The following is a 15,071-nucleotide window of genomic DNA, read 5'->3' as shown; positions in this document are numbered from 1 at the left end:
GCTGTCAGGTATTGAGCTGTACAGCCAGATATGAGCACCACTATTATCACACAAAGATCACAAGCCAAGCGGCAGGTAAGGGCTATTTCTGCCACCAAAGAGCTGTGTACCATTGCAACAATAGGAAGGAGAACATGAGAACAAAACAACTAACTCAGAAATGCTTCTTTTGACTTTTTATAATGCTAGTCAGAAGTACTGCCTTGAAAAAAGTAATATATCAGTTCACTTCAAATCTACCATTTTCTACATCCCCAATTATTTCTGTTTATCAAGAAACAAGGATAGGCCTTTGCATGCCATATGAAACTCTTACGGTATATGCTGACTTAATTAGGGTGCATGTCGGTTTTATTTTATCTGTTGCAATATCAACTTTAAGAGATATGTTGGCTACATGGGGAAGTTCATCACAAGACACTCTGGCTGCTTTAGTCCCAGGCCTCCAATTGTTAGCTCATTCAGATGTTATCAAGCCAGGGTGATTATCTCAATTTCTCAAGCTTACATCTGATTCAAACGAGACTACACATCTGCTGCACCAGCAGTGTTCCTGTGGCTGATGATCAGTATCAAGAAATCTATTCACACTCAGGCACTTGCTTGGTAAATATGAGAAGCATTTTGTCTCAGAACCCTCTAATTTTGTGTAGTCATGGTCAAGACAAAACAACCATGTCTGATCTGCATAAAGATAAAATTATAGAACCAAATTACAAAGCCAGCAGTATATTTCTGATCACACAGAAGTAATTTTTCCCAAAGTGTCTTCCAGCAATCCCATGTCAGACAGACAATATGTTTGCTATTAATATTAGTCTCTGTGAGAAAAAATGGGCTGTCATGAATCTTGAATATGACATTTCCAACACAGATTTTTAACTTTGACAAAAGGGATTACTATAACACTATATGAGTGACACTGTAAAATGTACTTTTTTGAAGTTTCTAAAATATTAAACAACATTGACAATCATTGCTTAGTAATGTAACATCTGTGTGCTTACTATTTGAGTTCCCTTACTTTCGATCACCTGAGTAAACGATTTTGAGCACACGTTTCAATTCAGAAGTTGATACGGACATACTAAAGCTGGCAAAACGTCACTGGAGAGTGTCATGTAAAAGGAAGAAAACATCCAAATGGCTTTAGGCCAAGGGACTGAAATTTCAAGACTTTTTCAGACAGTGATGCTGTGAAAATAACAAAGTTACTCCTGTGGAAAGAAGTAGTTTTTTCTTATTTTAATTTTGTTAGAAGATAAGACAGAAAGCAAACTTCCATCCACTGATTCACTGTCCCCACATATGTAACAGACAAAATTTGAATCAAGTGAAAGCCAGGAGCCCACAACTCAATCTAGAACTTCCTGGGAAATTCCAGCAATTCTGCCCTTCCCTTTTTTGTAATTGTATTTCTTTATATAAAATAAGTAAATATTTATTTCATGATGTGGATTTAGAAGCACACTCTACCCTTCTAATGCTGTTATCTGCTAATGGCAACTCCTGGCACCTGCCAGACCCCCGGCCCTACCTGGAGCCCCTCGCCAAAGCTCCTACAGACACCTACAGCCAGCCCTCCCCACGGCCTCGCCTGACCACATCCACCAGGACTTCCGGCCGGTCTCCACCTGGTGGCGCTCACCAGCCCCGTCTCGGGCGGCAGGCGTGGCATCATCGGGGTGGACTTCCAGTGCTTCCAGCAGGCGTGGGCAGTGGGGCTGGCCGGAGCTTTCCACGCCTTCCTGTCCTCGGGCCTGCAAGACCTGTACTGCATCGTGCGCCGCTCCGACCGCACATGCCTGTCCATCGTCAATCTCAAGGACGAGGAGCTGTTCCCCAGCTAGGAGGCTCTGTTCTTGGGCACCTGCGGGCAGCTGAGAGCGGGGGTCCGCATCTTCTTCTTAGCAGGGACGTCCTGCGGCACCCAGCCTGGCCCCAGAAGAGCTTGTGGCATGGTTCAGACCCCAGGGGGCACAGGCTGACCGAGGCCTACTGTGAGACATGGTGGACAGAGGCGGCAGGGGCCACGGGCCAGGCTTCCTCATTGCTGGGCAATCGGCTGCTGGAACAGATGGCGGCTGGCTGCCACAACGCCTACATCGTCCTCTGCAGCTTCATGACCTCCTCCAAGTTGGGTCTGGGAGACCTGGACACTAGCGGGCCACAGCAGAGGCCAAAGACAGCAGGCAGTGGGCAGGCAGGGGGTCCCCGCAGCCTGCACCTTGGCTGGGGCTGGTGCCCGTGTGGCTCCCATACCGTGTAACCCTCAAGAAATTAAAGATGCCAAAGAGTGTATTTTTTAAAAACCTAAAAAAAAAAAAAAAAAAAAAAAAGAAAGAAAGAAAAGAGAGAGAGAGAGAGAAATGGCTCAAGGATTTGAGTTCCTGCCACCCATGTGGAAAACCATGATGGAGTTCCTGGCTCCTGGCTTCAGTATGGCAAAATCCCAGGTGCTGAGGACACATAGAAGATGTAAAAGATGAAACAGTGGATAGAATCTCCCTCTATTTTTCTCTCTATTGTGTTATGTCTTTATTGATTTGTCTGTCAGTCTCTTTCTACACACACACACACACACACACACACACTGTGAGGATCATACTGGGTGTATAAGATGCAGTCTGTAATAAAATTGTACATAGTAATTTCACAGGTTAGAGGAGGTGGAGAAGGATTCGATGGATTAGCCAAGATGGTGAAGCAGAGATGAGGCCCTGAGTGGGGAGGGTGTTGAACCAAAGCAGAGACAATTGCCTAGCCACAGACAGCTATGGGCTCCCAAGAGGCTGGTGGAAACTATGAATGGAAGCAGCTAAGCCAAGATGGATATACCAGGTCATGAAGGGACAGCTGGGGCTATTTCCTTGAGAGAGAGGGCCAGAAAAAGCTGTGGTCTTTAGGGATGCAGGAAACAAAGCCAAGGGCATGGAGAGGAAGACCAAGCATCTAAATTAAATAAGAGAAATATTTATGGAAAGCAGAGGAAAGCAGGACAAGGGAAACAGAGAGCAAATATCTTTCCTCCTGCTGAGCAAGATGGTACTGGGGGCAGGAGGCAGGTTTGTCCCTGAAATGGCCTCCTGGAGGGCCCCCTGGACTCAGAGGTCCCATCATGCTCAGTAGCATATGGAACCTAGAATAGATTTCCCTTCAGGTTAGAAGGTTTTCCACCAGGTCAGAAAGTAATACAGGCTCCAAGGTGTAGCACCTTCAGAGTGTTCTAAGTTCTCTTCATACAATTCCGTTGTAAAGGGTTCTAAGTTCTCTTTACACATTTCCAATCCCCACTAAACAGCTCACATGTGAGGATTCCAGGATGTAGTCTACTACAGTCTGCAGTACCTTGTCTACAAAGAAAGGCATTGTAACAAGTTTTAACAGAAATGTGTGGTTCAAAGGACACTTTAGAGCGCAGAGGTTTTTTAATCCTCCATTCAACCACATATTACTCTTGTGACTTGAACTCATTCATTTTTTATCAGAAATGTCCTTTTATTTATTTATTTATTTTTATACTTCATTTTATTATCATTTTATGATACAGTTCCATAGACCCTGAGATTTCCCTTATCCCCTCCCCAATTCCCTACCCCCTCACTGAGTTCACCTATCATTACCATAGTACAGTTCCCCATACACAGTCATATGTCCATTATTGCAGGCATGGAAAATGGCAGAGAGTCCAGCAACCTATTGTCAAGATACAGTAAACAATTTCACTGAGAGTCCATCTTTGTCTGGAAGTAGAGATGCATGCTGCATTGTATCCTCACATCTGGATATGATAGTCTCCATTACACGGTTACTATACAGCCCTGTAAATGAAAAGCCATGATACAAAATAAACAGCAGGAAGAAAAATAGAAATTTACAATGCCATGAAGTTAAGTTACATGCTGCTAGATATGATAGTCTCCATTACACAGTTACTATACATCTCTTAAATGAAAAGCCATGATACAAAACAAACAACAGGAAGAAAATAAAGAAATTAACAGCACCATGAAGTGAAATAACATGCTACTGAATGACTAATATGTCGCTGAAGAAATGAAAAAGAAAACCAAGAACCTTCTTGAATAAAATGCTTCTGTATAATCTATGAGTCATTGAAGAATTTAATCAGAAGATAGTGTTTTGAAGAGATAAAAAAAATCAAAATCCGTGAGATACAGCTTCCACTAATCTTTGTTGGTGAAATGTGTCTCCTGTAGGCAACAAATAGATGGGTTTTGTTTCTTAATCCAGTCTACTAATCTATGATGTTTGACTGATGAGTTTAAGCCATTTACATTCAGGATTAATATAAATAGGTGGTAATTTGGTTGTGTCATTTTAGCAATGGGTTGTTCACTGATTTAGTCTTCTGTTATTTTACTGGGATGTTCTTGTCATTTGCCTTTGGTTTTGGTGGGCACTATTTCTTTTCTCTGTTAAGAGAACATCTTTAAATGTAATGCTGTCAATCTGAAAAATAGTGCCTGTAAATTGTAATATTATTCTAACCCCTAACAGCCTGTAACACATGCAATAAGATGTTGTGACGTAATCAAAGAACCAACAATCAATGTGAATCAGACTGCTCATGATCTACAGCAAAGAACTATAAAACCTAATGCACTTTTAAAACCCTATGCTTTGAAGACTCCAAGACCTTCACCACAAACTATTAATACGAGCAACAAGGACTATATCCCAACTGCCAAGGAGGCTACAGGGAATTGGATGCCCTCGGAGGCCGAGTACTCTGAGGTCACCCACCCCCAACCGGAGCTTCCGCAGGGGATGGAAGAAGTCCAAACACTACTGTGCAGAAACCAACATCATCGGAAAGACAACCAGAAGCCCTGAGCGGTCCGCAGAAACAGAAGAACAATAAATGTCCTTCAGGACCAGGGAGGAGAGCTTTCTCTGGTCCGAGCCTGGCTCCACCTCTGGACCCCCACCCTCCCTCGCAATGACCATCAGGATCGCTTCGAAAACCCCTCACAGCAAACAAACAATCATACAAACTAAAAAAAAAACCTAAAATAAATAGACAAACAACAGAAAGTAGAGCTTGAAATCTGACAGGAAAGAGCTGGCGTGGATTGGCTCATGCCTCGCTGGGTGGGACACAAAGATTAGTTACTCCTCACCATGGTGTTGAGGATTTTCCTGCACACCCCTCCCCCCAAAAAAATGTGTTCTGCACCTTAAATGTCGACAAATATCTTGTTAGAGTTACAAGCCAGTTTCGATTATCCTAAAATCTGCCAAGATCAGCAAAATTATACTTCAACACAACAAATGGCTAAATACTAAAATGAAATAGACACGAGATAACTGAATGGTACCTTATAGCCATTTTAAGGTATATAGCAGCTGGTGCTGTATATAAACTAAAATTGAAATGTCAATGAGCTAATCATAGGTTGTGGTTAGGACTTGCTTTTTTTTTTTTTTAACATACTGGTTACTCAAAACCATGTCAATTCCATAATATTGCAAATTGCCGTTGATATTATATTGGGACTCTTAATTGACTGTGATGATATTCTACCAGCTCTAACTTCAGACCAGAAATGGTCTCCCCAAGAAACTGTTCAACCCATCTGGACAATAAGTAGCTGGACTCTATGCTTAGTATACATTTGCAAGGAAAGAATCTTGATTGAACTTGAACTGTAATACTGCATCAAGGTGGAGGAATCCACCAGGGGGGAGGGGCGTGGGAAGGGGTGGGGGGGATTCCCAGAGCCTATGAAACTGTCACATAATGCAAAATAATTATTAAAAAATATATAATAAAAATATAATTTACTTGCAATAATAATTAAAAAAAACCCTATGCTTCTCAGTAATGGGGAGGGAGAGCAGAGAAATCTTCCATCTCCCTAGAATGTGTGAGGCAGATGTAAAGCATAACCTATCAAGAACATAACAAGTAACTTATAGACAACAGACTCGAATCAGCATTAGACAGTAGTAAAACTACAGAGACATACAGGGGGAATCAAGAGCAATCCTGACAACCTCTGATCAGGAGGTCATATGCACAGAGCAGGGGGATTCCAGAGTGGGACAAGTGGACAGGAGGAGGCTTGTATCCCAACCCTGGAGACTCCTGGATCCTCTTCAAGGACTATCAGTACGGGCACCGAGGACTACATCCCAACTGCCAAAGAGACCACCGGCAATTGGAGTGCCTTCGGAGGCCAACAACTCTGAGGCCAACCACTCCCATTTGAATCTCCCACATGGGATAGAAGAAGTCCAAATCCCTCCCCGCAGCGTCCAATATGACAGGAACAACAGCCAGGAGCCCTGAGCAGTCCACAGAAACAGAAGAACAGTAAACTCCCTTTGGGACTAGGGAGAGGAGCTTTCTCTGGTCCTTACTTAGTTCCAACTTTGGATCCCCACCCTCTCCTGCAATGACTATCAGGGTCGCCCCAGAGCCCCCCCCCAAAAAAAAACAAAACAAAAACAAGAAACAATAAAAATTAGAATAAAGAGAGAACAACAAGGAAAGCTTAGAATCAGACAGGAAATGGTCAGCGTGGAGTCACATATTTCTTGCTAGGTAGGACACGAAAATAAGTTACTCCTCACTAGGGTAGTGAAGATTTTTCTGCACACCCCTCCTAAAACTGTTCTGTGCCTCAACTGTTGACATATGCCTTGTTAGAGTTATAAGCCAGTTTGGACTGTCCTAAAATCTGCCAAGTTCAGTAAAAATTATGCTTGAATACAATAAACTGCTAAATACAAAATAAAAATACACATGAGAAAGCTGAATACTATCCTATAGCCATTTTAAGGTGTATAGAAGCCAGTTCTGTGTATAAACTAAAATTGAAATGTCAATGAAGAAGTCACAGGATGTGGTTAAGAACCTGCATTTTCTAACATATCAATCACTCAATACCATGTCAATTAACCCCATAATGTTGTAAACAGTTGTTGATGTTATGTTATGGTTTTTAATTGGTCGGAATGATATTCTGCCAGCTCTGCGTTTAGACCAGAGATGGTCTCCCCAAGAAACTGTTGAATTTGTCTGGACAATAAGATGCTGGACTCTATGCATGGTACATGCTTGCAATGAAAGAAACAAGACGGGATTTGAACTGTAATACTGCAATAAGGTGGAGGAATCCACCATGGGGGGAGGGTACGGGGAGGGGTTGGGGGAACTTCAGAGCCTATGAAACAATGTCATAAAATGAAATGCAATAAAATAAAAAAAAGAAAAGAAAAAAATTGTCTGACAGAAAAAAAAAGAGAACATCTTTAAGTATCATTTGTAGGGCAGGTTTGGAAAAAGCATATTCTTTGAACTTTTCTTTACTGTGGAAGAATTTCATTTCATTTTCACTTGAACTCATTCATTTAACCAGTCACAAGCCAATTTTGTCTTCAGCAGAAGGTTAAGATGACCTGCAAATTTTTAACTAGAAATAGAGATAATTTATAAAAAAATAAGCAACACATTGATTTGGACACAGGTGTTTTTCCTTTAAAAACAATTTAAAATTAATGATATTCTAAGCAGAAACAAATAATAAATTAACTATTTTCATACACATTCAGGCTTTACACTTTACCTTTCCACCTGCCCTTGACATTGATCATATTTTGAACATTGCCTAGAAATCACACCTTCTGTATGTGGATTTTAGGTTAGACAGAAGCCCTATAAGATTTCCTTTTCTTTATTTTAATTATATTAGGAAAAATTAAACATGTATTCCATAATCTTTTAATACTTTCTTTATAGATGCAAAGAATGTGCTTGGAGTTTCCATGTGTTCCAGAAACTATGAATAGAGTTAAGAAGCTTCAAGGTTGTATATATTTTCTTCTCATTCCTATTCCCGCCTCCCTTCTACAAAATGAAGCCAAACTCCCTCGGGGCTTAAGAACTTGTCACAGTTTCATATCCTGACACCCTGTTTAGCCTCCCTGGAATTTGCTCTTGTCATAAGAACATGATATATAAATCTATAAATGTGTTGGGATGAAAAATTTTTTTTTCAGTTCATGCTTCCAAACTCTTTTTTCCTGAGGCTTGGTAGAATGCGTTCTGGCTTTGTGTGCTTTTAAGTTCTTCTGCTCCTTCAACTTCAAAGGGGGAATTCTTCCATTGCAAAGCCAATTATTTAGGATTTTGTGATTCAGACTTTTGAGGAAAGCTGGTGAGATAAAAGGGTGAAAAGCTCTCGTATTAGACCTGACAATGAAGGTACTAGGGAATGAAGTATTCTCAGAATTGAACACCATGTGCCTACAGAGAAGTAGCAGGGAGACAACAGAGCTATTACAAAGAAATCCATAGATGTCTTGCAACTCGTAGTTACAGAAATGCAGGTGAATAAGTTTCATTACTTTGAAATTATTTCTGGATTGTCAAACCTCATTCTTGTGAATGTATTATTCTGAGATTGAGCCATGTGTATTATCATTTTCCTCTAACCTTAGTAAAATGACATCAATTTACATAGGAATAAGTCACAATTATACTAGCCACTTGGCAAGATGGTCAGATGATAAACTGCCTGCAGATAATGGTATAAATAAGAAAGCCAGATTAGATATGTGGTCTCTAATCTTAGTGTGTGTAAGAGTAGCCCTGGAACATTTTTTTAAAAAGATTTATTTATGTTTGTTGGAAAGGAAGATGTACAGAGAGGAGGAGAGACAGAGAGGAAGATCTTCCATCTGATGGCTCACTCCCCAAGTGACTGCAGTGACTGGAGATGAGCCAATCCAAAGCCAGGAGCCAGGAGCTCTTCCGGGTCTCCCATGTGGGTGCAGGGTCCCGAGGCTTTGGGCCATCCTTGACTGCTTTCCTAGGCCACAAGCAGAGAGCTGGATGGGAAGTGGGGCTGCTGTGGGATTAGAATCAGCGTCCATATGGGATCCCAGTACGTGCCGTCCTGCACTGCCTTCCCAGGCACATTAGCAGGGAATTGAATTGGAAGTAGAATATCCAGGAATCAACCTGGCATCCATTTAAGATGCTGGTACCACAGGCAGAGTGTTTGCCTACTATATTGCATGGTGCTGGCCCCATGTATCTCTTTCTTATGTTGAGGTCATTTCCATTGGATATCTTTCCAGAGGTGGGACAGCAGGGTCAAATGATAGATTTATTTTTACATTCTCGAGTATTCCCTATATATATTTTTTCCATAATAGCTTTACTAATTTTCATTTCCAGTAACAGTGTTTTGGTGTTTCATTTTGTACATGTTTGCCAACATTCATTTGTTGACTTTTTTTTTTTTTTTGGTACTAACCATTCTTTCTGGAGGAAGATGATTGTGGATTGACTTGTGTATTTCTTATGACTAGTGATGCAGAGTATTTTTTTATGTGTTTGTTGGTCATTTGTCTTTTTACCTTTGAAAATTGTCTGAGAATAGGACAAATATTGTGGTATTGTAGGTTGAGCCACCTGGAGGATCATGGGAGGCATGGGTCGAGCTCTAGACTTCTGAGTTCAGGCTGGCTCAGCCCCAGCTGTTGTAAGCATTTATGTAATGAATCAGTGAATGGGATATATTCTCCCTCTCTCTTTTTTTTTCTTAAAAAGATTTATTTATTTTTATTGGAAAGGAAGATATACAGAGAGGAGGAGAGACAGAGAGGAAGATCTTCCTCCGATGGTCCACTCCCCAAGTGACAGCAACGGCTGGTGCTGAGCCAATCCGAAGCCAGGAACCAGGAGCTCTTCCAGGTCTCCCACACGGGTGCAGGGTCCCAAGGCTTTGGGCCATCCTTGACTGCTTTCCCAGGCCACAAGCAGGGAGCTGGATGGGAAGTGGAGCTACCGGGATTAGAATCAGCGACCATATGGGATCCTGGCCTGTGCAAGGCGAGGACCTTAACCACTACGCTATAGCGCTTGGCCAGGAACCTTTTTAAAATGTGTCCCTTTGTATTATATTCTGAGAAAAATAGATGCCTTTGTTTTTTGTTCAGGAGGTGTTCTAGAAATCTGGGTATATCATTATCTGCTCAGCTGATTCTCATCCAGGGAGTTTATGAACCCTATTTGATCCAGGGTGTAAAAGTTGGGCATGTTAAGACTTCTGTGTGCTCCAGGGGCTCCTGTTGCTCAATTCTAGAAGAATGACTTTAATAGCATTTCCTCGATTTATCCCAAAGAAAATGTTCTTGAACATCTTGCTTTGCATTGTTCCCAATCACACATGCAAGGACATATCCTCACCCGATGACTATGGTCATTCTCTCCTGCTCTTGAAATCTCTGGATTACCCAAGCACAGCAGCAGATTTTTTTCTTCTGATTTAAAGAATATGCATTTGCCCAAAATTGTCTCCCAAACTGCCACAAGATATTAAAATCACATATACCAGAATCTTAACAATGGAAACTTCTACGAAGTTTAATAGAAAGTGGGCTGAGGATAATAGGCTTTGATTTGCTGACTGTGTAAACAAATGCTGAAATGAAAACAGGAGATATTTTGCTTGTAGAAGCATATGAAAGGCTGCGTTTTTCTATGTAGCATGGAAAGGTTTGCTTATCCATAAAAGCTTATAGATGTAGGTTAAATGGGTTGCCTGCTTAAAAATCACCCTGTGAAGACGTTTCCACTTTTTTTCACATAGGACTAATCCAGAGTTCTTAGAGCCTGGATTGCATTGGTGGTTCCAGGGTCACCAGTGCTTAGTAAAATATATGTTCTAAAGGCAATATTGCTCAGTATACCCTGTTGTCAATCATCATGCAAGTGACACCAAACCAAAGACATAGCTTTCAATGCAGAGCATTCATAATTGAATAAGATTTTTTTTTTTAGGAATTCTGGAGAATGAGCTCAATAAGAATTCAGTTTAGCGGGAGCTTCCAAGATCATTTGCACATTAACTTCCAGGGGGAAGGATGTATTGATGGGTCATTCCTTAAGATTCAGATGGAAGGTCTGGAAGCAGATGTTATCACCGGTTACTACTGTCCACCCAATTTATATCCTCCATCTTCCAGTGCTGTTTCTGAAAAAGAATGGTCATGTCCTGTCAAATTTGGATATATGAGATCTTGCTGTCGTGTTAAATACATTTCAACTTTATAATGACATTTTCCTTTTCTAACCTGTAACCATGCTAGGGATTGATAAGGAGAAATAGTAGCAAGCCATAGAAAAGGCAGCTAGAAAAGAGGTAAAGCCAGTCCTGTTTTGCATATGTGAACAAATTTTAGGAGGTCTATTCAACTAGAATTCCATCTGTTGGCAGAGGTCTTATGTGTTATGAAAAATATTAATGTTGTTGATGGAACAAATGTGTTATAGCTGTGAAACACACAACATGAAAATCAGATACCAAACACAATGAGGTGATTTGTAAATATTTCATTGTTTGCTAACAGTAAACAAGTGGGATTTGCTTCCCAGCCCTGAACTACTGGTGAGTTCTCTAGTTGGTTTTCTTATTAATGGAAATGCTCACAAAATCTTGACAATCAAAGCAAGCCATTTCCTATACCAATAAATCAAAGTTGTTTTAATTTATAAATGTCAATGTGTGATTTATATCATATCCTGACTATGTAAGTAGGCCTTGACTATCTAAGTTTGCATAGAGAACGTAGTTGACATTGTGTTTCCTTGTGCTGGAGTTTCTGGTGTCAGCATCTGAACTCTCATATAGGAAAGTAGTAGCACAGCTGGCAACCTTGTGATTCTGATGAGTGACATAGGTATTTCCCATTTTGGCAAATATTTTCTCAGTTTAAAACAGAGAAAGGGGAGCTACCTGAGCTTGAAAACTTCAAATATTTTTTTTTCTAAGATGGACTAATAGGACAAAATCTTTTCCTTTTTAACAATTTATTTTTATTTGAAAGTAGAGCTACAAAGGAAAGCAGAAACAGAGTAAGAGATCTTTCAACTTTCACACACCAAATGGCTGCCATGACTGGAGCTGAGTCAATCTGAAGCCAGGAGCTAGGAGCGTCCTCTGGTCTTCCATGTGGGTACGGGGACCCAAAGACCTAAGCCATCCTCCACTGCTTTCCCAGTCCATAAGCAGGGAGCTGGACCAGAAGTGGAGCAGCCAGGGCAAGAACCAGTGCCACAGGCTGAATCTTAGCTTGCTATGCTGTGGCGCTGTCCCCAGGAATATGTCTTTAAAGAAAAATAACATTGTGAATTTTATTTCATATATGAAATAATGCACTTAAAGGATTAATGCTTAACTGGAGTTTAGCAATACAACAGTGTCAATGGGGTCTTTAATGAGGGATGCAGGTTTTTATGTGCTGGGTACTCATGACAAAGGATGAACATAATCACAAGAAAATCAATGTACAGCACTTGATTATATGGACTCAGACATACATTACAGTGTCTTGGTGGGCTTTCATTTAAACTTGATTAAAGAAAATAAGTATTAGTTAGCTTTTGATAACTACTGTGAAATACCCGAGGCAGACTACTGATGAAATAAAGACACATCTACAGAGATTTGGAGGCTGCAAGCCTAAATGGCATGTTACAGACTTCAGTGAAGGCCCTGGACAGGTAAGACAAGTGGGAAATGAGAGTCATGTGGTAATCCAGGAAGCCGAGAGTGTGGTTGGGTCCAAACTCAGGCTTTAAGAACCATCATCTTGCAAGAACTGATTTCTGATGATATGCCCTTCTGACCCCAAGATCTTCTAGGCCCCTCCTCTAAATATTGCAATAGTATTAACTTTCTACCATACTATTATTACCATTAATTTACAAGTTTTGTTTTCAAGTTCTGTACAAATATAAAAGCCAAATCATATTTAAACTATAGCATTCCGACTATCCCTCAAAATTCTTGTCCTCCTTACATGTAACACAGGCCATTCAAAGTACTTCCCAAACCTTAACTCAGGCCAGCAATGGATTTTATTTGGACTGGATTTTATTTGGAAAGTTCAAAGTCTGATTTGAAACTCAAAACAAATTATTTTAGCTGTGTGCCCCAGAAAATAAAAACAAGGAAATTATATGCTTCCAAGATGCAATGAGAGGATGGGCAAAAAACATGCAATTGCAATCCAGAAAAAGAAAATCAGTAACTGGTCCAAAGCCATGCTAACACTAAATACCAAAGCTCCCGGTCTTAGCATTTGCAGCACACCGGGTGGGGTTGCTCTGTTGCTGCGATGCTGATGGTGTCAGCTGACATAACTAATCTCTGACATTGCTTACAGATGTCTGGCTTTCCAAGACAAAACACATACATGGCTACCCTGTTTTTCCATGTTCTCCCCACACAGCTCCATTTTCATAGCTGCACCATATATGATCCCATCAGGGACACCATGCAGGAACCCCAATCCTGTGGGGCAGCTCTGCCTGGAGTCCAGGTTTTCCCCTGAAATGAAGAAACTGCTGTGAATCTGTAACTTGCATTTTGCATGCTGGAGAAACCAGCGGTGCCATGGCAATGCCTTCCTTCTACAGAAGCTGCTCTTGGGCTTGCTTCGGTTACAGTGGTCTTAGAACACTTCACCCAGGAAACCAGAACTGGCCCATGATTGCTAGAATGTCCTGAGGCTCTTTGCTAAAAGGATTCTGCCCTGGAAGGTCTTTAAAACAAATTTTCATTGTCAAACTTCAGAAGCACTGATGGCCTCAAAAATTTCATTTTTAAAAAATTAAGATTTATTAAGGAAAAATTTAAGCATATACAGTAAGGCAATAATATATAATCTTTCATGTATTTGTAACAAAGACTTACATACTTTGGGCTAAAGCTGTTTCACATATTTCTCTCTCTTACTTCATTGAAAGTAAAATGATTATTTGAAAATGTAACCAGAAACTGGATCTGGTGCAATAACCTAGTGGCTAAATCCTTGCCTGTATGTGCCAGGATCCCTTATGGGTGCTAGTTCATGTCCCACCTGCTCCATTTCCCTTCCAGCTCCCTGCCTGTGGCCTGAAAAAGAAGTCAAGAATGGCTCAAAACCTTGGGACTCTGCACCCACCTTGGGAGACCTGTAGGAGGCTCCTGGCTCCTGGGTTCAGATCTGCTCAGCTGCAGCAGTTGCGGCCACTTGGGGAGTGAATCAACAGATGAAGGATTTTTCTCTTCATCTTTCCTCTGTAAATCTGCCTTTCCAATGTAAATGAATGAATAAATGAATAAATAAACAAACAAATAAATAAATTCTACACCAATGAGTATAATGAGATTAGACTCATACCTCTTGGTATACAGAATTATAAACTCAAGATGGATCAAAAATAAATTTAATATCTCTCACTATGAAATTGCTGAAAGAATATGTATGGGAAACATTTAAAAATATTGGCATAGATGATCTCTATTTGGATAAGTCTGCTGCCTTCCTCCATAAAAGCACAGAAAACAAAAGGAAATCTAAACAAACGAGCTTATATCATATTCAGAAGCTTCTGCACAGCAAAGGAAATGACCAGAGGGGTGAAGAGAAATACAACAGAAAGGGAGAAAAGGTATGTGGGTCCTTCCTATTGTGAGCTGTAGCTCCTACTGGTGAGCAATGGAGTCAGTGTGGATGTTGATCAGGCCAGGCAAGGCTGCTGCACTTGTCAGCAAGCATTTGGGCTGGTTCTGATGGGAGGCGGGGGAGCAGACCAGATGGGGCAACACCAAACCTTAGCTCCCTGGTATGTGCAGTTGAGAATGCATGCTCATGTAGACCACTGATTAGGGTGGGAAGGGTCAAGGAACTTGGCAAGGTGGATGAGACAATTGTTTCCAATTTTCTCTTGTTCCTGTATTTGGAGGAAACACAGAGAATGGGAGAAGCTGCACCCAGCATCCTAACACCTCAGTACCCATGAATGGAGGACAACCACCCAATGTCATCCCAGAGTCCTCAATGTGGAGCATGCTCCAAGGGTATTACTCAAGTGGTTTTGATAGTTCTGAAATACTGTTCATTTCATCAAAATAAAATTTTTAAAAATGCAAAAAATGCTACTGCTTTTGTTTATTTTGTAATCTGCAAGTTTAATCAAATTGTTTATCAATTTTAATAGTTTTTTGATGAATATTTAGGTTTTATCTATGCACAATATCATGCCA

General features: G+C 40.8%; 1 pseudogene; it reads left to right on the top strand.

Annotated features, from left to right (window-relative positions):
* Nucleotides 1–675: 675 nt before the first annotated feature.
* LOC131479861 (collagen alpha-1(XVIII) chain-like) overlaps nucleotides 676–15,071 on the top strand; it is a 28,209-nt pseudogene continuing 13,813 nt past the window's right edge.

Source organism: Ochotona princeps, chromosome 3 (assembly GCF_030435755.1).
Source record: "Ochotona princeps isolate mOchPri1 chromosome 3, mOchPri1.hap1, whole genome shotgun sequence".
NCBI lineage: Eukaryota > Metazoa > Chordata > Mammalia > Lagomorpha > Ochotonidae > Ochotona > Ochotona princeps.
This window is presented reverse-complemented; position numbering and strand designations above follow the sequence as displayed.